The sequence below is a fragment of the Triturus cristatus genome, chromosome 8 (genome assembly GCF_964204655.1).
Source record: "Triturus cristatus chromosome 8, aTriCri1.1, whole genome shotgun sequence".
NCBI lineage: Eukaryota > Metazoa > Chordata > Amphibia > Caudata > Salamandridae > Triturus > Triturus cristatus.
Window position 1 is genome coordinate 49,744,832 of NC_140591.1, and position 24,159 is coordinate 49,768,990.

General features: G+C 42.5%; 1 pseudogene across 1 annotated transcript in view; it reads left to right on the plus strand.

The window, feature by feature from the left end:
* The window catches only part of LOC146800035 (uncharacterized), a 172,096-nt pseudogene extending 159,190 nt beyond the window's left edge, over nucleotides 1-12,906 (plus strand). Inside the window, exon 10 of the transcript XR_014967612.1 lies at nucleotides 7,385-12,906. The product of XR_014967612.1 is annotated as an uncharacterized LOC146800035 (transcript). The remainder of the gene's footprint in view (nucleotides 1-7,384) is intronic.
* Nucleotides 12,907-24,159: the final 11,253 nt, after the last annotated feature.

Here is a 24,159-nt window from a genome sequence, read left to right on the forward strand (position 1 = left end):
TTTGGTGGTTCCAAAGCAAGACCAATCCAAGACCTCATATCTCTAAACAAGTGCATACGAACATTTTAAGATGACAACACTGCACGGAGAAGACTACATGGCCACCTTAGATTTAAAGGAGGCACACCTACACGTGCCTATGAACAAAAGACACAAAAGAACCTCTGTTTTTTATTCACAAGGTACATACCAGCTCAGGGTGCTACCCTTCGGCATAAAATCATCACCAAGAGTATTCACAAAGTGTTTAACAGCGGTAGCAGCCCACCTAAGTAGACAAGGAATCCATGTAAAAGCACAATCAGAGACAAAATGCCACAAAGACATCCAAACAGTGATCGTCACACTGCAATGCCTTGGTTTCATAATAAACCACAAGATGTCTTCACCACAACTGGAGAAAGTGAAAGTGTTCCTGGGAGCAATCATAAACTTAAGGACAGCGCAAGCATACCCAGTCCAGAAGAGAGCAGAGGCAATGGCGGAGCAAGCTGGCCTTTACCGGAGGGGGCGGGCGTTGATGGTGAGAACTGTCATGAAGCTGATGCGCATGATGGCATCATGCATCCCACTCATACCGCATGCGAGATTACATATGAGCCCCATACAGGAATGAATCTGCAATGGATGGTCACAAGCCACGGGGAGTTGGGAGGATTTAGTGGTTGTCACTGAAAAGGTACAAAGGGAAATAAAATGGTGGAACTTGAGAAATGTGAACATAGGGAGAATGACAGACGTATCCCACAAGGCTTGAGAAGCACTCACAGGCAACCTGAAGATCAGAGGACTATGGAACAACACGGATGCTGCAAAACACATAAACTATCTAGAGATGAAGACAATCTTTCTTGCCCTAAAAGTGTTCCAAGCTCATGTAATAGGTCAGACTGTACTGATCTGAACGGACAACAGAACAACCATGATCTACCTCAGCAAGCAGGGAAGAACAAAGTCATTCACCCTGTCCAAACTAGCTCAGGAGATATGGAAATGGCCCATTCAAAGACAAATCACACTTCAAACAGTTCACCTGTCAGGGACACTAAACACAGAGGCTGACAGACTGAGCAGGCAAGACAGCACCTCCCACTAATGGAATATAAAACAGGAGGTACTAAATAATATTTTCAAAGTTTGGGGCACACCAAGCATAGATCTTTTCACAAGCCCGCAAAACGCAATATGCCAAGACTTTGCCTCCAGGTGGTGCACACCACCCTTCCAAGGGGAATGCCCTGTCAATAAGCTTGTCAGGGGAATTTGCCTCTGCCTATCCCAAGGGTACTGGAGAAGGCCAGACAGCGGGGGACAATGCTCCTTCTCATAGCCCCATAGTGGGCCTGACTGACCTGGTATTCAGACCTGCTGGAGATAGTTATAGGGCGCCAGATTCCAATCAAGGCTGAACAGGAACTGCTAAAATTTCAAAATGGAAGAGTGTACCATCCGGAACTAACCACAACCCTAGCAGCGTGGCTCATTACTGAATACTTAGAATTTAGTCACCTACATCTACCACCCAAGACAATGGAAATACTTAGGGAAGCAAGAAAACCAAGCACAATAAAATGCTTCATAGAGAAATGGAACAGATATGTTCACTGGTGCACAAGCAACAGGAGGATGGAAACAAGGACAGAACAGGAAACTGTACTAACATACCTCACACACTTGTTAGAGAGTGGACTAACATACACATCACTAAAGATACATCTAGCAGCAATAGTAGCTTCTACCAGAATACAGGAAGAACCAGGCTCTTCACACTTCCTATAATGAAAAGATTCTTGGAAGGTTCAAAAGCGGTTGCACCACCAAGAACGGTACCAGCCCCAGTGTTGAACCTAAACAAGGTGCTAACAAAATTGATGACAGACCCTTTTGAACCTATACACAAGACTGATTTAAAGTCTCTAACCCTTACAACAACATTTCTAGTAGCGGTCACATCCCTACGCAGTCAGCGAGCTGCAAGCTCAAATAATAGTTACCTTACCTGCCGATCCACAAGGACAAGGGGGTCCTTAAAACAAATCCACAGTTCGTACCAAAGGTGATGTCATAATTCCATGTCAACCAAAGCATACAACTACCAGCTTTTTTCCAAGAGCCAAAGAAACAGGCAGACAGGGACCTTCACACACTGGACGTGCAGAGGACACTAATGTACTACCTTTAGCAAACAAAAGGTGAACATGGGATCAGCAGTAACCAAGGGAACAATCGCAAGGTGAATAGTAGAAACTATTCAAATATGCTACACCAGAGTGGGAAAGACATTACCCGTGCATCCCAGAGTGCATTCAACCAGAAAGAAGGGCACAACACTTTCATAACTAGCAAATGTATCCATTGATGAAATCTCCGCAGCAGCAACCTGGTCATCTCCACACACCTACATAGACACTACTGTGTGGACATCCAAATGAGCAAAGAGTCACAGGTGGGACAGAAGGTACTACAACTCCTATTTGCCAACACATCCACATTTCATCCCAAACAATCAAAGGGACAGAATAATACAATGTAATCTAATGCACAGCATGTGAATCCAGAGAAGGATGCATGCTGCAAAACGAAATGGTTACTTACCAGTAGGAGTAGTTTTGCAGATTGAATAATTTTCTGGATTCACATGCAATCCTCGTGACTCCCCAGAAATGGGAGAGGAAACAAACAGGTGGGAAAGAGAACAGAAAACAAAAAGAGAAAGAGAAAAGAAAGAAGAATCTGAAGATGGCAATCACATACAGGAACTTCAGGGGTACCGTCTGACATCAGACAAGGGATGGGCTTACCACCAAAACGGTGGTCCCCAACACCCATGACGGAAAACAAAATGAAAAGAAAAACACAAACGTTTCCGGACCCAATTACTAGATGGCTGCATAATGCACAGCATGTGAATTCAGAAAATTCTTAAAGCTGCAAAACTACTCCTATTGGTAAGTAACCATTTCATTATAGGGGAGAGGAGTTGGCCTAATGGCTAGGGCGGTCGACCCCGTATCTGGGGATCTGGGTTAGAATCTCTGCAATGACGCTGAACATCCTGTGATTCTGGGCAAACCACTGAATCTCCCTGTGCCTAACAAAAATGAATGTGTCCTCATGTAATGCAACTGGTGCTATGTAAAGCGCTCTAATACCCGATTCGGGTCAAGTTCGCACTATATAAATCTCTGGGGGGAAAAAAAATGTATCTCTGTTGTGCGAACCTAGTCGAAAAGCAGTAGCCAATATGGAAGAGTGGTCTCAATTGTTCGTAAAGTCCATGAAGCCAAATTGACTCATCTGCATTTCAAAATCGCGAAAATATTAACCTTTTGTAGTTGGGCACAACTTTGTCTTGCATTGGTTAACCCAGCTTCCACCATGTAATTCTTGAGCTACTTAGAATTAGGATGTGATGATATTGTCACGAAGCCCGCTTTGGCACACTAAAATTCTTGCTGACTCTTTAGCTCTCCCTTTGAAATCTGTAAGCAAATGTCACTTAATGTTATCTGGTGTGAAGCTTCGCCATTGGTTAAAATTTGTCTGTGAAATGGCATCAGTATTTGGTCAAATACATTCAAAATTACAACCTTTCTGGTTAAATGGTTGTGGTTTGCTTGGTCCTGTGCAACAGAATAAAAAAAAATAGAAAGCTGCACCCCTTGTACTGAACTACCTATTCAGTTTAAAATAATTTTGGGCTTTTGTTTCTTAAATGTTGTTTAGGAATTTTACAGAGCTTTACTGTTAGATAACACTCCAGCTACACAACTTCCCCTGAAGATGAAATGTCACTTTTTGCTTTTGTTCTCCTTTTTTTTGTCACTTTAGACTTTCTGGGTCACTCTCAATTTTATGACAAATAGGACTCGGAACTTTTACCTCTTCTCTACTAGCTTGTAATGTGACTACAGAATGCTCTTAAATGCACTAACCAAATATTTATTGTACTGATGTAGGAGGCATGAGAATTTAGTAAAGCTTGCCGTCTATTTCTTCATGCCTCTGTACTGTGATTACGTTCTGAATTGTATAACATAACTGCTATGAATGTTTGTATATATTTTCAAGATATTTTTTGCAAATCTGTCCCTACAAATGGCTATATTGTATCCTTATTTTTTAAAATAATTCTTGACACACTCGCACTTTATTTTGGATAGAATGAATTTTTTGTAATCATCATTTGTAATGTATATTTGTTGTGAGTTGTTTCTATTCGAAATAAACTATTATGGATTAATTGATTGAATTGTCAAATCCCACGGAGGAGCCTCCAGTAAATGTTAATAGACAGTAATTCTAAAATCCCATTGGCCAAACTGGAGTCTGGGTGCCACACAAAGGATTGAGTCTCCAGTTAACAGGGATACCTGGAATCTGGTTATCCATATTCACATGAGACCCAGTTCAAAGGGATTTCCGTTGGTCTCAGGTCAATGAATTGGCCCGGAGAAGTTCTGGGATTAGTGCCTACAACAACTTTCCCAGGTGTCCTAAATTTCAGGAGTAAGAACCTCAGAACTAGTTTCAGTGACAAGTTTCAATTGGAGGATTCACAGGACAGCAGACCCACAAATAACGCAGAGGCCGGACTACTAGGAATTGAAAACAAGTTGATCAATCCACTACAACAAATAGGGGTCTCTGGATGTGCATTGAAGCTTCTAGCCTCCTTCTTGACTGACATCACAAAAGGCTAAGATGGATCAATTTAATTCAGACCTGTTTCGAAACTGTTGTGGAGTCCCTCAGGGGTTCTCTTTGAGCCCCACACTGTTTAATATATATGTTTCCCCACTGGCAAAATTGGTCAGATCTTTTGGGCTGGAGGTAATATCCTATCCAGATGACACACAGCTAATTGTGTCAATCACACAAAACATAGACGCCTCAGCCGCCAATTTTAATAACTGTATGAAGTTGGTGGCTCTCTGGATGAGAGACAACTACCTTCAGTTAAACGATGACAAAACTGAGGTCTTGATGTTTGGTAATCATCACCCCGAATGGACCCACTCATGGTGGCCAGAAACATTGGGGTCATGTTCCACTCCGGTTGAATCTGCAAGACACTTTGGTGTCATAGTTAACACCAGGCTATCTTTCAGCCTCCAGGTTAATAGGACTGTATCCTCTTGCTTTTGGATCATAAGGACCCTCAGAAAGATATTCCCATTTGTTTCCCTTGGCGCACGGAAGCAAGCTGCTGTATCACTAATTCAGTCAAAGTTGGATTACTGTAATGCCCTTCTTTTAGAATCTAACAGGGCTTCCATAAATAAACTCCAGCAAGTACAGAATGCGACAGCAAGACTGGTACTAGACATTGTTAAATACCATTCAATCTCGGCTGCCGTCAAGAATTTGCATTGGCTTTCAGCACGGAAAATAATTTTATTTAAAGCCTTGTGTATTGTGCATACGGCACTACACAATTAAGGACCAGAGGGAATCAGGAACATCTTCCACCAGTATGTCCCTATCAGACAATTGCAATCGAACAATAAAAATTGGCTGGTTGTTCCAAGATACAGAAGGTCACGATAGGGAGGAAGAGCTTTCTCGGTCACAGCGGCCAAGCTTTGGAATACTCTTCCTTTATCTATATCTGGCTTAGAGGTACATCTTCCTTTTCGCAAGGCCTTGAAGACCTGGCTTTTTGTCTTGGAAACTTGATCTTTTATACTCTGTCCCCACCAGATCGCTGTAATTGCTTTGACGCCTAGACACCTTAGAGTATTTGTTTGCACTATATAAATTGTTCATTCATTATGGTCAGAATCAGCCACATAGTTAACAGAGTTTATCTTGGAATAGTAAGGGCTGGAGAGACGGTTCAGAAATCAGAGTAACGACTGGACACTAACAAGAACCACAGCATCTCTCCCTCTGGAGCTGATCTCGAGAAGGGCACACCTGGGGTCAGCGAGCATCAGACTGGTTGCAGAGGTTGCAATCACTTTTGTGGTCTTGGAATTCACCATCTCTGCAGGTCCTTGACTTCTAGTCACTCAGTTGCTTCCTGAGCTAGACGACTCAGCACCTTAAAGTGCAACCCATGTAGGGGTCAGATAGCCGAGCTTTCTCCTGGCTTGTTTAGTCAGGGGGTTAGATTACATCCTTTCAAAAGGCAGTATTAATCACTCCTTTCCTGGGATCATCTGGACTCTAGGGTTTGGTCCCAGCCCTTAACGGAATGTAGCAGCAGCATCATGTTCCTTGCAAAACATTTATTTATGCTATTGCAGACAAGAACTCCTTCAAAAGTCCAAATAATTGCTCTAGGAGGCCTAGTGACAGGAAGCAGGGCCCAGCAAAAAGACTAACTTTTTCCAAATTTCGGACACTGGCATCAGACAAGAGTGTATTTTGTGAAGTTTTCAGAAAAGGTATAGCAACTAGTTAAGACTGTTTTCATAGACTCCCTTTTCAGATAGCCAATAAGCTTAGCAAAGGTCTTCAGAGTTGCTAGTCAATACCTAGCACAGCCTATGAAGAAGGCTCGCGTCAGTTAGCCGGTGTAGAAGACTGAGGAACTAAATGTGTATTGGTTGTCGCCTCCACAGCATAGCAGGGGATAGCACCTTGAATGCATTCACATCATTCACGTGGCAAAGGCAATGACTACTATTTAAGTAAATAAAGTCTGAAACATACCACACACGCACTGAGTGTAGCGCACATAATGTGGAGGTAAGGAGGATGTACAAGGACTTCAGTTACTAGGGACTGCGCATATTTTACAAGAGAGAGTCTGAAAGTACCTCTTGTCCAGGAATGCTGGTAAAAAGCTCTCGGCCCTTCTGATCACAATTCAGCTGCTAAGTGTCAGCCTTTTCATAACCTGTCATGTAGAGGCTGTACCCACCTTCTGCTGTGGAAGGCAGCACACTGTGGGTGCACCGAATGACCCTCACAACCTTGGGTTCTGCTGGTGAACATTGAAAAAAGCCTGTTGCACCTCCTGTGGACACAAAGATTGTTGTGTTCACTGCAGTAAGAAATGCAGAGAAGATCTGAAAACGTGGAAAATGGACAGATTCCACTGATCGGATTTATGGGCACACTTTTGTATGGTACATTATAGATTTAACACTCTCATACACACCTATACCCCCCAAACACCCCTATTAACCCCTACTCCTCACCAGCCCCTTCCTGGCCACCCAGTGAACCTCATTACTTCTGCCCGCTCTCCCAACCTAGCAATCCATACACCTCTTTCCATAGCCTAGTTCTGCACCATCGAAATGCAGGTCTGTACTGTCATCCACTCCCATTATCATCCGCTTCAGTATCTGTTGTATTAATGCAGCTGTATGATTTTTATTTCATAAAAAAAAATCCTTGCATGATATTTACTTTTCTTTTCATTCTTCAGAGCACAAATCAGAGACAGGATGTTTGATTGACAAAGAGTCCGATACATACTCATTAAAAAGAGTCTACAAGAGTGAGAGAAACTTCAACTGTACTGAGTGTGAGAAGAGATTTAACAGAAAGGAACTTCTTTTGGCGCATCAAAGAATCCACCCTGAACTAAAACTGAAGCCTTACCTCTGCTCGGAGTGTGGAAAGAGCTTTACTGAAATGTCGAGTCTTCTTTGGCACCAAAGGTTTCATACAGGAGGGAAGCCTTTTCACTGCTCTGTGTGTTTGAAGAGTTTTACTCGAAGGCAAAGTCTTCTAAGGCATGAGATTATCCACACAGGAGAGAAACCATATCATTGTAATGAGTGTCCGAAAAGATTTAATTTAAAGCAAAACCTTCTATCGCACCAAAGAACACACACCGGAGAGAGGCCCTACCAATGCTCTGAGTGTGAGAAAAGCTTTGCTTACAGGGATGCTCTTCTAAACCATCAAAAAACACACACAGGAGAAAGGCCATATCAGTGCATGGGCTGTGTGAAAAGCTTTAGTCAATTGTCAAATTTTCTAGTACATCAAAAAACACACACCGGAATGAGGCCTCATCAGTGCACAGAGTGTGAGAAAACCTTTGCTTACAAACGAAATCTTCAGAGGCACAGAAGAACACACACAGGAGAGAGGCCATATCACTGCACTGAATGTGAGAAAAGCTTTACTCTCAGGCAAAGTCTTGTAAACCATCAACGAAAACATGCAGAGAGAAGCCCTATCAGTGCACAAAGTATGACAAATGCTTTACTCAAAAGCACTCTTTCCTAGATCTCCAGAGAACACACATGTGAGAAAGGTTCTTTCATTGCAGTGTGTGAGGAAAGCTTTACTCAAATGTAAACCTTTCTAACACATCAAAGAACACACCGAAGAGAGGACCTACCATTGCTTAGAGTGTGAGAAAAACTTCAGTTAGAGGGAGGTTCTTCTAAGTCATCACAAAACACACAGGAGAAAGACCCTTTAAGTGCACAGATTGTGTGAAAAGCTTAACTCAAATGTCAAATGTTCTAATAATCAAAGCACCATCACCATGCTTTAGGAAGCTGTACTTTATCCCCATCTGACCCCCAACATCCTAGCTGCTCTATCCTACCTCCAACCCTAGCCCCAACAGCCCCTGTCCCCTGGTAGCGGTATCCTACTTCCACCTGACCCCAACCACTCTAACATCTAAATGCTTTTCTTTACTCCTGGCAGACTTTGCTTCCACAGCAGACACTAAGTAATAAATCCTTTCTTACCCTAACCCAACACTCATGGCTGCTCTATCTTAACCCCCACCTGACCCCAAACCAATGCATCCCCGAACTGCCTTTCCTACCTCCCACCCTTACTCAAACAGTCCTGCCATTCTGGCAGGTCATGTAGCCCCCCACATGACACCAAGTAAACCATCCTCTAGCTGCTGTTTGCTCCCTCCACCAAACCCCTACTAACGTACCCCTGTATACACTCCTCAAACACCCACCCTAACCTCAAAACTCATGTGCAGTGTGCCCCTCTGCAGGTTGTTTAGCATGGTTCTGCCCTGCTCCAAGCAGCTGTCCAGCACTGGAGGTCCTTCTGCATGGCCAGTTGCGATGAGTAGGGGTAGAGGAGGTGGGTGTGTGAGCTGGGAGTGGTGCTGCTGCTACCCTAGGCTAGCAGGTGGCTGCTGGGAGTTGCAGCTCCATTACCTCCAGGAGGCAGGTGTGCATCCTGAGAGCAAACGTCTAGGCCAGTTGTGTTTATTCTACGTGTTTGGTTAGGTCCTGTATTGTCACTTGCTGGCTTAATAGTCCCTCTTCCTGTAGCATGGTTTCCCTCTGCCCTACATACCAGCCACTGCTGGGATATCGTGGTGACTCACATTTGTTGTGTCCAGTATTATGCAGACTCTAGCTCCTTTGGGTTTATTTACTTCAAAACGAGAACAGGGTGTTTTTTTAACTATTTGAAGAGACCATTATAAACAAGCATTAGCTAAGTGAATAGGTTCTCACCTATGCAAGAGCTATTCACTTAGCCAATGTGTTTTAGCTATGTTGTACAGCGTAGGGGAGTGGTGTAGTGTGTTGGAGCGGAGCAGAGTGGATTAGCTTTGAATGGAATGGAGGGGCATAGAATGTTGTAGAGTGGAGTGGTGAAGTGTGGCGTATGCATAGGGTGGTAGCACACTGCCATTACAGACAACACATTTTCAATTGAAATGACCATTACATTTGCATAGACATACAGTTTTACTGATAAATGTATACTGCGCACAAGCGATATGAGTAAATGTCATCACCTAGTGTATTGTTTTGATCATATTAAACAATTAGTTTCCACAGCACTTGAATTACAAACAAAATGTGCTTTGTTTGTACTATCCTAATTCTGGTATAGTCTGAAATATCTGCACAGATCATTTACAGACATTTACATTTTGTTGTGTGCTAGAGACAAGCCTTTCCTTTCACAGCAAGATTGTTACATAAATCCTTTCACTTTGAAGTCCGAGAAAGAAAAGTAAACACCAATCTTCCTCAGAAGACCGAGCCTGACATTTGACCTCTGTCTTTGTAAAGTAAATGTGACAAGATAAGAACAAGATTTAAAGGCCTGGTTACAATAGGCACGCACTAGTGGAAGGAGAATGCAGTAAATAGGCTTTGCTCCACAGAAGGTATTACCTCAAGCTGGACAGCCTAAAACAAATAAAGCAGTAAGTAGAAAGCAAGTAAATGTGAGTTACAGATCACCAAGCCAATCGTAAGCACTGAATGCATTCCTAGGGAAGCTTTCAGAATATCCCCCAAGATGTCGTTAGTTGTGCTGTCTAGTAGGCTATGACCTAAAAATCATGGGCAAGGGGATTTTAATGTTACTCATAATTAATCTATAAAACTGGCAACTCTAAACAAAATTAACAATTCAAACACTGGACTTTTGTTGAGTTATCCCTTTTAGAAATGTGATCAAATTCATGATGTCTAGCATGCAAGGGACAGTCCGGACTTCCTAAAATTGTAAAAAGCCACAGTGTGATCCTTTCTAAAATAAATTGTGGGGAGACTTTGAAGGTTATCTGCAGGCCCCAATCAACACCAACCCCCTTCCACAACTTTAACACCTAATCACAGCTAAGAAATGAGTGACAAAAGATGTTTACTGATGGTCCATTATAGAGTGGTCCACTAAAAATACAGCACCATTTTAAGTATGTTTTACCGGTTTCCTTTGGGCCCAATAAACGTTTCCCTACATCACAGATTGGCGCACCACGGAGATAACTTAAAGCTCTGCAGGTGGGCCAGCAGCCCAGTTTGAAGACATCCGGACCAGGTGTAGGCAATTCTGTGCAACCACTGGACGCTAACGATCTATGGTAGAGTGGCCCCAAAAAAGCAGAGTACAATGAGACTCGTAGGATGGCGCAAGTAGGAAGGATTGTAAATCCAAGGGGCGTTGTCTCCACAAATGGTACAGCCCTAAGAACAGCTTCCCTGCAACTGCAGCGATTGAATAATATTGGCTGCTGTGTAGTGCGAATGGTGAATCCTTGATAACTGCCAATATCCAGTGGGGCAGTGCCAACGTAGCCTCCTAGAGCTGCACACTCATCAGCCTCTGGAGAGTGTTCCTAATTTCAGGGAGTACTACAATGCCTTTGTAGCCTCCCAGAAGGTGATAAGCATGTGATAAGATAAGTTCTGCCTCCATGACTGCCATAGTTTGCCTATGTCGACATGTGCAATGGTAGAGTAGTCCCGCTACATGAGCACAACAGACTGTATCCTCCCACTCATGTTCCAAGTCCTGACCCCAAGGCTCCAGTCTGTTGAACGACATGATGATGTCTGGCTGCACCCTCCCTGCTAACCTCATGGCAGCTATGCCAGCTGCCACAGCTGGAGGATCAGTGGATGTAGTTGGAGATCCAAATGCCATAGATGTGGAAGCAGAGGCAGGGCGGTGGAGGCAGTGTCATCAGGGGAGAAAGAAGTGATGACAAACCAACCATGCTTGATGGATGTGCAATAGAAGCACAAGGGATGATGGAAGCAGTGGCAACACAAGAGATGGAGTTGGTGGCAGCAGATGAAGGGACATGAGTTGGAATATGCAGGTGCTGGTGGCAGGATAGGCATGGGCGACGAAGTTAGCTGGTTGAACTCCAGCTGTCAAAGCTGCAGGGCAGAAGATATGGGTGAAGGTTCAGAGGCGTTGAAGGTGGTAGTAGGGGCATTGGAGTGGTGAAAGGAGAGGCAGGGGCATTGGTGGTGGCGGCAGCAGGTGTGAAGGTGGTGGCAGACGCATGGGCAGTGGCTGGAGGGGCTGTGAAGTTGGTGGCAGCAGACAGATAATTGAGGATGGCATCCGTAGAATAAGATGATGTATGTGGCCGCAGCAGAGGTAGGGGTGATGGAAGGGGCGGCAACAGAGGAAGGGGCAGAGGCAGTGGCGATGGAGGTGGTGCTATTGTAGACATGAGCGGTGGCACAGAGGCAGGGACAGTGGAGGTGGTGACAGCGACGGCACTGAAGGTGCCAGCAGCAGTGACAGGAGCTATCGAGGTAGCAACAACAGGGACAGTGGCATCCACAGCAGCAGGGTGAAGGTGCCCGCAGCAGGAGATATGGAGGTGGCAGGAGTAGGAGGTGGCAGAAGCACTAAGAGTGATGTAGGTGACAACAGAGGCAGCGGTGATGAAGGTAACAGTAGTTGGAGGTGGCACAGAGGTGTTGGTGGCGGCAGCAGCAGAGGTGTGAGTAATGCAGGTGGCAGTAGAATAGGCAGGGGCACTGAAGATGGTAGCAGCTAAGACGGTTGATAGAGGTAGTGACAACAAGAGCATGGGCAATGGGGGGGCATAGCAGCACGATGGGGGATGGAGATGGTGGCATCACCTCTTTGTGATTGGAGGTACCCTGTGGGGGATGGAGACAGTAGAAGCAACAGTGATGGAGGTACCAACAGAGGGACCATGCATGATGTAAATATCTGACTCTTCACTAGAGCAGCAGCTCTTACTTGTTCTCCATTCTTGACTACTGTTCTTTCCAGTTTATAGTTCCTTGACATGTGGTGCTGCGATTTAAGGCGCGCTTTACTTGGGATTAACAAACCCAGGAAGGATTGTGCAAATTGGACCAGGCAAATGTTTGGAACAAACATGTAACACTGCATTGTGCACAAGCAACGTAAACCATGGGCCCTTGCAAGGATTGCCTTGAGGATGCAGAACTACAGACAATGTGCCAGGGAGGCACTTATTTCAAAAATGCTGTGGAGTCTATGCAATGGATAAAGGTGCCGGCAAGTGGCTCACCGCCATGTGAAAGCGAGCCTCTATTTGGCAAGTGAAACACATTCGTAAATATAGTGTTTCGAGGTTGATAAACCATTTATTAGGACTATACAATATGTTGTGCTTATGTAAAAAACATGTGGTTTTAATATTTTGTAAATTGAATAATGTATCATGAATCAAGTAAATGTATTGACAAAGGTCTCGTGTTTTTTTCGTGTGTTGCTTCTTTGTAAATATAAAATAAATATATCAACATAATGTAATATTTAATTTGTAGAAGCAGTGAAGTTTGGGATAACTCAATAATTGCATTTATCCATAGTTGAGAACACGGCACGTTTTATAGGAACCGCTTACAGGAGAACCTGAGGCCTCTAAGGAGGAATGGGTGTAGGGTCCGACAGTAGCATTGTACCCATGCTAGTCGCCTTTTCTGCCTGTTGTCATCTACAGAGGGGGCGAGCATGGCTGGTGGAAGGCTGCTCATCACCCACAGCTTCCCCCTGCAGTGTCCCTTGTAAGGGAAGGTGTTGGTTAGTCAAATACTGTTGTGAGCTGTTTGCCCTCAAGGATGGCACTGTCTGTTTAGCATGGTTCATGTATCTTGAAAATCACACATGGCCTTAAATGTTGCTAGCATTAAATGTTAAGGTTATGAAGCTTGGCCAAGCCCACCCCCTTGATATATGGCCAATAGCTGATCTGCCCACATCCTTCTTAGGCCTACTGTGACACTGGTTCCACGTGATGGGGCAGATGTGGTACATCTCTTCAGTACTCTGTGGCCCTTCACACCAATAGCAATGTCTTCAAGGGAAGTGAGGCATATAATGGAACTCATCCAGGCTGGGTTCAGAGGTGGGGCTACCTCCAGGGGCCAACCTCTGATCTGGTGTTGGGGCAGCAGATGCCTAACAATACTCCTCATAGCCGTAAACGTATGTAACATTCAACTTTGACCGGGCTGAGGGGATATTGCTTTACCTTTGGCTCCTTCGGTAATAATCTCCTTCAAGAGCCTGGCTCGAACCTTGGGTCCGGTCTTCATCATGAGATGGCCCATGAAACTAGGTTCCTCTGTAACCTTCTCCTCCGTCGAGTCCAGCTATTCCATTTCATTTTCCTTAGTGTAGCAGAGGTGATAGTGTTGTAAGCCAGTCAAGTAGGTTTAGTGGCAGCTGCATGGAGAGGCACTGGATGGTTTTGTTCCACTCTGCTGCAAGGCAGAGTGCACAAGATGGCCGCCTCCTTTCAGCTGTCTGATGCATTGCCCCAAAAAGGGAGCTGTGATGTCCAAGATGTTCCACTGGTGAGGGGCATAAGCTGCAGGGTATGTTGTACCTGTAGGAATATTATGAATTTGCTCATGTTACCTTTTGATATAAATATTGTGAGTATTGCCTATGACCCATTCAACCATAACACTTGTGTCTACCAATGAAAACCACTTTTAGAATGCGTGGGATCGTGCCCCTCAATGGTTTGTCACGAAGTTGCAAGACAGTCCATTTCAGAAACCCCCAGATTGTAAACCACTCAGAGCAAGAAGTTACCACTAGTTACATCTTAATCAGATAGAAGTGCACGGCGTGCTATAAATTGACCAATTCCCCGTCCCCTATAAAATGTACAAAACCTGAAATGTACCACCCCTGTTACGTTATGAGTATTTATAAAGCGTGAGATACAATGGGGCTTCTTGGCACTAAACATAAGGTAAAAGATTGGAGAACAGGAGGATGACATCGGACGACAAACGTAATCTAAGATTAAAGAGCAGCGTCTCTAAAAGCTGTCCAAAGTGAGGCACATCAGGTCACAAGTGTACGGTCACTGCCTTACTGCTGCACCAGAGAACGCACGGTCTCCAGAAGAGGCTCGGCAAGCTTCGGGAACATCAACCATCAGAGGCTTGGCTAGTCTATGAATTCTACACCAAGTGGTGTATCAGCCATTTTTTGGGTTGAAAGAGTGCTGGAATAACAGTCATTGCTATAAAAGTAATTCCAGATCTAAGAGATGGCTAATGAAGGAATATCAATACAGGCGTAATGTGGGCGTGTCCAGAAGGGTTTGGCTATCAAGCGCACTACCACATTATGGACAAGCTGTAGGTAGTTTAATACTTTCTCAGGAGCAGCAAACATTTGGCCTTCACGCAGTCCAATCTGGACTGTACCAAAGCATTAGGACCAAGATGCGGAGACAGAAGGAATGAATGGTAAAATCTTTTATAAAATCCACAACTGTGAAAACAAACTTGAGCCATTTTGGTTTTGTGGACTTCGAGGGAAAGAGCATCATCTACATAAACTCCTGGATTGCAAACTACTTTGAAGGGGGTCAGCCATGTTCTGCACCCAGCTAGCGAGGGTAGGAAGGGCCAGAAAATCTTTGTTTTTAATGGATTTAGAAAGTTAGTTGACATCTACCATTGCACTGTAGATACTAGTGTTCAGTTCAGTTCACAAAACTTTATTCGGATAAACATAGTATCCATAAAAGTACGACAATGGTTAAAAATGACAGGGAAAAAAGTAACAATACAAAATAGTTAGAATAACAGTTGTATAAACACAATATCATAAAATTCGGATGACAGAATAAAACAAGAGTCCTCAATAATAAATAAATCACTAAAATATAAAACCAATCTAATCGATGGCTAAGAACTGTCCGTACGTGAATAAAACTCAGTGATTAGACATTGTCTTACGTGCCCTGATGGCAATTCTCAAAAATGTGCTTAGATACTAGTGAATTCAGCAAACAAACAGGTTGATCGGAAGCAGATCGTGTGTTTTTAGTGGAGGAAGAGCGAAAATCAGGTGTCTGTTATCCACCTATGAATTAAATGAGGGAGGGCACAGCCCATTGGAACACCAAAGGTAAGTGCTGTAGACTCAGGAAGGAGCAGGGACACTGAAATCTATTGCGAAGGAAGAACTGAATCCATTGGTGAACGGTACCTCTACAACCAACGTTTTCAAGAGTGGGAAATAGCAAAAAGTGCATTCATAATGGTGGTCAAACATGCTAGAGGAGGTTTCTCTTTATGTGTGGAAATAGGCATGGAAGAGGAACACATTTAAATATGTACTTTTCTCTATCGGGAATTATTGACTACGAATTAAGAACGATGGGGAGGAGGTAGCAGTAAGGTTCCAGGAAGGTATGCTGGCAATCAGAGATTGGATGGCAGGAAATTGCTTGAAACTAAATTCGTAGAAAACGGAGGTGATCATTTTTGGAAAATTATCCCCAGAGTGGTCCCCCGTCTGGTGGCCTCCATTTATGGGAACACTGCCGACTCCGGTATCTAAAGTTAGGAACTTAGGCATCATCTTTGATGATAAACTTAATTTCGCCTCTCATGCAAATCAGACCGCCTCAATTGCATTTCAGAAATTAAGGATTATTAAAAAGGTTATTCCATTCCTACCTGACAATGCGGCAAAAACAGTAGTGAGCACACTAGTGTTGTCTTCCTTGGATTATTGCAATAGCCTTTTTGCAAATGCTCAATCCCGGGTGATAGCAAAAATGCAATCAATTCAGAATGCAGCGGCAAGACTGCTTTCTAAAACACCTAAATTTGATTCCATTAGTCAAACCATTAGGGATTTTCACTGGCTTACAGTCAGGAATAGGATCAAATTTAAGACCTTATGTCTTACTTTTAAAGCTTTAAATAAGCAACGTCCACAAGTTCTTCAAGACCAATTGATCCTATACCAACCCACAAGAGCCCTGAGATCGACGACAAGTTTTCAAATCACTGTCCCGCGCACAAAAACCGTGTCTTGGGGAGACAGACGCTTTGTGGTAGCGGCTGCTAGAATGTGGAACATGTTACCATTACATATTAAACTAAGCCAAACTCTTCTTCAGTTCAGGAAATTACTGAAAACTTGGCTATTTAACCAATAATGATTCCCATTGGTTCTCCCTTTTCCTCCCCCACTACTGATAAAGTCTTTTTTCCTTTCGATTCTGTTGAAGTCGTAGCGCCAAGACGCCTAAGGGCATATGTTGCGCTTAATAAATTGCATAAATAAATAAATAAATTGGACATTTCCCACAAATTCCAAAAAGAAAAGATGTCATTTAACATTTCAGGTACAATTCACATGATGCTGACATCTTTCATAAACAAAAAGTGGTGTTCCATGTCGTTGTAATTTAGTCTCCAATGACAGTTGTCTGTGCTGGTGTCTTGAAAACAATTTGCACAATCGATTAGGCGTTTAGACAGCATCTACTTCTTGTTAAATATGTTCATCTGAGAATTGGTTCGCTTTACATATAATTCATTGACAAAATCAGAATTTAATAGTGTCCTGCATGGAAAGCTGGCACATTCGGGAGAAACTAGATAAACAACTTTATTTATTGTCAGGTATAAGGAACATCCATGGCAGCACTTTTGGAAATGTCCAATGGGAGCGGAGTTAGGATTAACTAATTACCTTTCCTAGTTGATGGTATTCCCACCATGTCTAGCCCCCTCTTAGCATTCTGCTTTTTCCAGATGACACTGCCTACGTCTCTATGGACCTGTCTAACCTGTTTAAGGGGCTTACCTATTTTTGCAGTGATTAAGGTGTTTGCATTAATAAGAAGAAAAATAAATATATTGTGTATTATTCCCATAAACTATGTAATGACTATATTCATCTACATGGAGAGCATCTAGAGTGAGCGTCCGCCTTTGGCTATCTGAGGATCTTCCTTAGTATTGATTATAAAGGGAAGGACCAGATACAGGAAAAGCGTCTTAACTGTGACTCGTTGCACTGGTGTCAGAGTTGTCTCATTTATTTTTAAGAGTCCATCAAGTCAGAACGGTCGCAGCTGCATTACATGGGTCAGAAATATGAGGCATTGTTTACCTGTTGGGTTTGAGAATTACAGAAAATATTTTCTCAACCTGGCGTCCGCTATTAACTATGCCGGTAGCTTAATTAAAAAGTGACGTTTTTTTCACCGCAGCCTGGTTTGTTTGGCCCACAAAAATACTGATTGGCTGTTTGGATCTCCCTAAAGTTGATACTTGTTAGCAAAGTTTATAAGATTTTTGAACTTTTTTTGGCACGCAGCATCTCCATTCTTTTAACTTGTGTGTGAAAGTCTGCAAATCTTGACCAGGAACGTTTTGGAGCAATTTGTTAATGATTACAATGCCTTCGATTATGCAGGTTGAAAGCATTTTTATTGTTTGGTCCTGTGCAATAACATTTAATAAAGTAAATATTGCATCCTCTGACACCATACTATAGTCCGCTCAAAATAACTTGGTGCTTTGAAAAGTATGTCCACCTGATTGAGCCTCAAACTGCCAAGGTTTTATTTTTACATTTTGTTTATAAATGTTACCCTTTTGAGTGCTTTACTTGTAGATGGTGCTCTAGAGACTTAACTTCCTCAGAAGACTGAACATGAATTTGTGCTAGATCACTTCTAGGTGTTCTTTCGCTCTCTTTGTTTCATCACAAATAGGGCTTAGGGCTGTGACTCCTGCTACAATAGCTTGTAACCGAAACTGCAAAATGTCATTAGAATAACCAGATATTAATTAAATCCCTGGAGTTGAAGTAAATGAAACTTGCTAGCTAATTGCTTATGCCCAGGACCACTGGATTATGCGATTGTGCGGCTGCAGTGATTTTGCATAATTATAGATTTGCTGCATTTGCCGCATAAGCCATCATCTGCAGCATAATCTATAGGTTTAAACAACAACAAAAACAATTTTGAGCTCAAACGGTTCAAAAGTTACTAAAAATGCAGCAACACATGTTGCCGCGCAGTGGAAGGCTCTTTGCTGGACTGGTCACGTTTCTGTTGCTTTATTGTTATATTTGGGTGTTAAACTGGCACTAATAATTGTGCCACCAATGCCCATAGAGTGTTATTAAGTTTAAAAATGCTGAAATATTGAAGTAATACTATTACAAAATGTGCCGCATTATGCCTCATAATTTGCCGTTTTTTGTCGTATTTTGGGGAAAGCTTTAGACAGCGCGAACTCGGCCTGAAGGTATCGGAGCATTTTACATAAGCACCAGTTACGTTACAGATGGACACATTTATTTTGGTTTTCACAGCGAGATGAAGTGATTTGCCCAGATTCGCAGGCTGTTGAGCATCCCTTCCGAGACTCAAACTCGGTTCCCCATATTCGAGGTTGACCGCGCTTGCCGTTATTTACTCAACCCTGTCACATAATTTGGCCCTCTCTTGCCAATAGTTCCAGTAACGCTGTTTATGCCTTCCTAATATAATTCAATTTTAATTTGTAAAATATAACTGCTGTAAATATTTTTGATACCTTTTTAGACTTGTTTTTGTAAACCCGTGACTATAAACAATTCTCTTACATTTTAATCCTTCTTTTATTATTTAACAAAACAATCCTCCCCATGTAAACTACTGAAAAACAAGGAAGCAAACCTTAGTACAAATAAAATTGCACACATCATCATGTCTTTAAAGAATAGCAGGACCCCAGGCCCAGATGGTATTCCAAGTGCTACAAGTAAATAAAATCTCAATTGGTGAGCTAGACTAGACTTCCCCTAGCTTCATATCTTTTTGTAAAAAAATGCCAACTACCAGCACCCAGTCTCCATTATTAAACCCATCTTTAAAAAGGGAGATATATCTGGCACTACTCTTTCAGATATAGAGGGAAAATGTTTGCAAAGCTGATTCTTTTTTGTTGAGAATATTTGGTAAAGCAAACAACCAGGTCTTTGAACTGGATGTAACACACAATTTTATAAGTTTGCATTGTGGTATTTTGCATGGAAGTCCACTATCCCAAGTAGGGGGTGTTGTAAGCATGTTTTGTGGACTTCCCAGCAGCACTTGACATTTTGGACAAGTTAAATTGCTTCAGTGATTTGTCAACACCATTTCCTATTGAGAATAGTTATGTTATCTAGTTTTATGAAGCACAACTGCTAACGAAATCTTGGTGCTATAAACTTAAATGAACCAAAAACGAAAGTAAATCAACATAAAAGGAGAAATAATCAAATAAGAGAGTTATTATTAATGGACGCAGTTGTCCCCCAAAGGTAGTAAATGTCCAGCAACAGTCTTGCTTTCAGGTAACAATTTTAAAGTCTTGATATGACATACATTTGTTTACGTCATTACCTTGACTCTGGTATTAGATAACTGTAATAGCAAATTTAAGATAAATATGTAGACTGAATATCACGTGTAGCTGGTATCTCGGGGGGGTGAAATTGGAAGCACAGTATTATAAATATTTGGGGGTTTATAACGGAGGTCTACTTACATGGACATTCCCCGGGAAAGCAATCTTCAGTAAAGCCCTAATGGGCTGTGGTGGTTTTATACAATTTAACTCCCTCTATGGGGGACAATCGGTGATTCCATTTTTGAGAGCGTATAAAGCAAACAAAAACCTTAGTGTGCCATATGGTTACCCAGTGACATCCCTAGAGCCATACTATAAATTTGACAAGTTTGAGAGGAAGCTGCTAAAATGAGGTTGTTTGCTTCCGCTGTTGTTCAAGATTTGCATTAAATTGGCTTTACAATCTCCAAATGCAGTACTTCAACTGCAGTCAATCTTCTTTTTCATCCGTGTAACTAAAAGTGAACCTTGTTTTGGGAAACTTTGCAGTAATAACGCCGAGTGGTCTTACTCCACCATAAAAAAACTCTTAGATATAATTTACAATGCCTACCTATGTTTTCATTTAAAAACAACTTGCAGTTAGTATAAACAAGTATGAATTAAAGGAAACTATTTTTTAATTGTAGTATATCCGATCTGGATTATGCATTACTAAAAATCCTTAGAGTTCAGGTCAAAGAGTCTCAGATGTAAGATCTAGGGAGATCGTACTAAGAGTCTGAATGGGCTTACTTTTCTCAATAAATAATTGTTACATGGGCAAGCTAGAGGGGTTACTCAGTGTGACTCATCAATGAAATATTAGAGGTATTTAATAAACATTGTAAAGATTTGCTCTAGTAATTTGCTACTTGTACTCATCTATTGGTCTCCGTTATTAAAAGCAGTGGACTATTTATTTACTTTAAATGATGCAAAGATGGCTACAGCATTAGCCTTGTGTATTTAAAAAAGCCTTAATTGCTTTAGAGCTGTGAATTGCTAATGTATGTTTATAGTGGCATCTATGGTGTAATAAACTTGACATTTAATAATTAATACACAATGGACATTATATTTGATATGTATTGTTTGAAATGGCCATTTGTAATGTTGCATTTACTCAAATTAAAGAGGAAACACACTATGGGTAATCGCCTGCTCGTGCAGTGCCTTGGTCTCCAATTACCAGAGATATTTGCAGTCCGGAAGGCAACATTCGCATGGAACGCAGTTCATGGGGAAATCAACAAAACTCGGATAAATGGCGGGGGATCAGGGCCTGAAATGACTCTGGCACCCACCGTAATCCCCGGGGATACTGAACTTCAGAAACTCAGAATTGGAATTAGTGAAGTGTTTCAGTTGTGGGAGTGCCTGCCTACTGGGCGTATGTCTCACATTTGAGCCTCAAGCAGGACAACTGGGCGTAGAGTCAGAAGGCCATTGCAGGTTTAACAGTGAATTTCTCTGGAATTGTAAGGGCTGGAGATAACGTTCAAATTGTCTGCAATCAAACATGAAATCGAGGAGAAGGTTTGACTTGTTTTCAGCAAGGAAGCAATAAATCCATCCAGTCTAGTGAGATGGAGCTTGCCCCCTGCCAGACCTGGAATGTACCTCTGCAGGCTGCTGGATGGCCAAGTCCTCCTGGCTCCTGGATGGCTCCTTAAAGCACTGTCCATGCAATGCTCAGTTACCTTGGGCTTCCTGCTTTCCGGGGTCTATTCATCTCCTCTCCTCTTAAAGGGCAGTACTGCTCCCTCTTCTCCAGGTCTCAACAGAAAGAGGATTTGTCTGGAGTTTAGGATTTGGTCCCTACCCTTAAAGGTGAACAGCAGGAGAAGGACCAATGTCCCTCTGTGCCACTGCAGGCATCAGCTCCTTCAGAAGTCCCTATGCATGCTGAAGGAGGCCCATCAACAGAAAGCGAGGACCAGCCGATGGGCTGTTCTCACATAGCAAACCATGTAAATGGTGAGCCATCAGACTAGAGTGCCTACCTAGATATTTGCAGGCCAGGAGAAGCAATTTGCATTGTTTGGTCAAGGTTTTTGTTGATTCCCCGTGTTTGAAACCAGACAAACCCAGCCAGGGTTTTCAAGGTTTCTGGGCAATGCATAAAACAGCATATGTAGGTTGGAAGGAGGCTCGCGTACAGCACAAGGAAGAAGCTGGTTTGGCAGTGAGCAGACTTATACACCATGAGTCCACAAGGCACCATAGGAAGGTCCAGGTAGACACAAAAGAACCAAATATATTCCGGTTGTCACTGATTCAAAGTTTTGTTCAAGTGTACCCTGTGCCAAGAATGGACAACATTCACTCACCAGTCTCTTGATCTCATGTATACAAGTAATTCATACATGGAACATGCTGCAACACACACTATTAGGGAAATAAGGACCCCCATCTCCATGGGACTGCACATATTTTACAGGGGATAGTCTGGAAGAACCTCTCTTCACAAGGGTTTAAGGCAAAGTATGTGTTCCTAAGAATAGAATTCATCTGCCACCACGTGTCAGACTGCTCACTGCCTGGCATGAGGGGGCAAAAGGCACTCACCTACGAATGGCATCACACTCTTGGTGCACCCCATGACCCTCACACCCTAGTGCTCTGTTGCTCAGTGTTACAAAAGCCTGTAGCACCACCACTAAACCCAAAGATTGTTGAGCCGACTGCAGGGGAAAACGTGGAGCAGGTCTGAAAAGATGGAATTTTGGGAGATCATTCAGCTTCCATAACCACAAGTATGGTTCCTGAACACAAGTTTATTTTGTATTGCATATCATATAATATAATAAGAAGCACTCGCACTGCCCCTGTCCATACAGCAAGCCATATCCTCTTTCCCCGCCTCACCAACCTATCCATCCCAAGATCCTCTACCAGTGCCCGTGGTTATATGCACCAGAACAGAAACATCCTTTCTTTTATCTTCAGCTCCAATTCCTTTAGTATGTTTGTAATTGTGTTCTTTTTATGTTATAAAACATTTCTCTTACATGAATGTCTACTTGTTTTCATTCTTCAGGGAACAAATCAGAAACAGGACATTTATTTTGGAAAGAGTCCAATACATGGTCATTGAAGAAACACCAAAAAGTCCATAGGAGTCAACGACGTCTCAATGGTACTGAGTTTAAGAAGAGATTTAACAAGGAAGAACTTCTTGTAGACCATCAAATCATGCACCCTGAATGGGAAACTTTTCTCGGCACTGCAAGTGAAACTAGTTCTATTGAAATGCCCAGTCTTCTAAGGTATCAAAGGTTACGTGCAGGAGGGAAGCCCTTTTACTGCACTGTGTGCTTGAAGAGTTTTACTAGAAAGGCATATCTTGTGGTACATCAAAGAATACATACAGGAGATAGACCCTTTTCCTGCACTGAGTGTGATAAAAGATTTACTCAAAAGTCAAATCTTCTAACACATCAAAGAATCCACACAGGGGTGAAACCCTTTCACTGCAATGAATGTGAGAAGAGCTTTGCTCTAAAGGCACATCTTGTATACCACCAAAGAACGCACACCGGAGAGAAACCCTATCAATGCTCAGTGTGTGGGAAAAGCTTTATTTACATGTCACATCTTCAAGACCATGAAAAAATCCACACAGGGGTGAAGCCCTTTCAATGCACAGAGTGTGAAAAGAGTTTTATACGAAAGGAAAATCTTATAGCTCATCAAAGAATTCACACAGGAGAAAGACCCTTTCCCTGCACTGAGTGTGAGAAAAGCTTCACAATAAAGCAAACTCTCCTAAGACATCAACAAAAACACACACAGGCCCTTTCCTTCAACTGAATGAGCGTTACTCAAAGGCACTTCTACAGCGTTGTGTAACAGAGTGAGACAATTTTTGTTCATAAGTCGGTTGTAATGATGCAGCAAGGAATCCATAGGTGGTGAGGCCCTTTCCCGGCACTACACATGAGAAGAACATTGGACAAAAGAAAACTCTTTTGTCTCACTAATTTATACAACAAGTGACACATATTGGAGAAAATCACTTTCACCGCACCAAATGAGAAAATGTCTTTCCTAACTCCCTCCTACCCAGGGACCTAGGAAGGTACGTGAACTGGGGCCCTTTTTATGCAGAGCTATTTGTTGAAGGCTGAAATACCACCAACATATTTAGACAGAAAGTAACCTCTTTCCCTTCTCTAACAAAAGATTGACTGAAATCATTTTAACAACTGAAACTTTGCACATCTGAAATTTTTTCTGTGCTACAACATTACCTAGAAGAAATATTTTCGTCATTTTTAGCTAATTTGCATTGGACTCC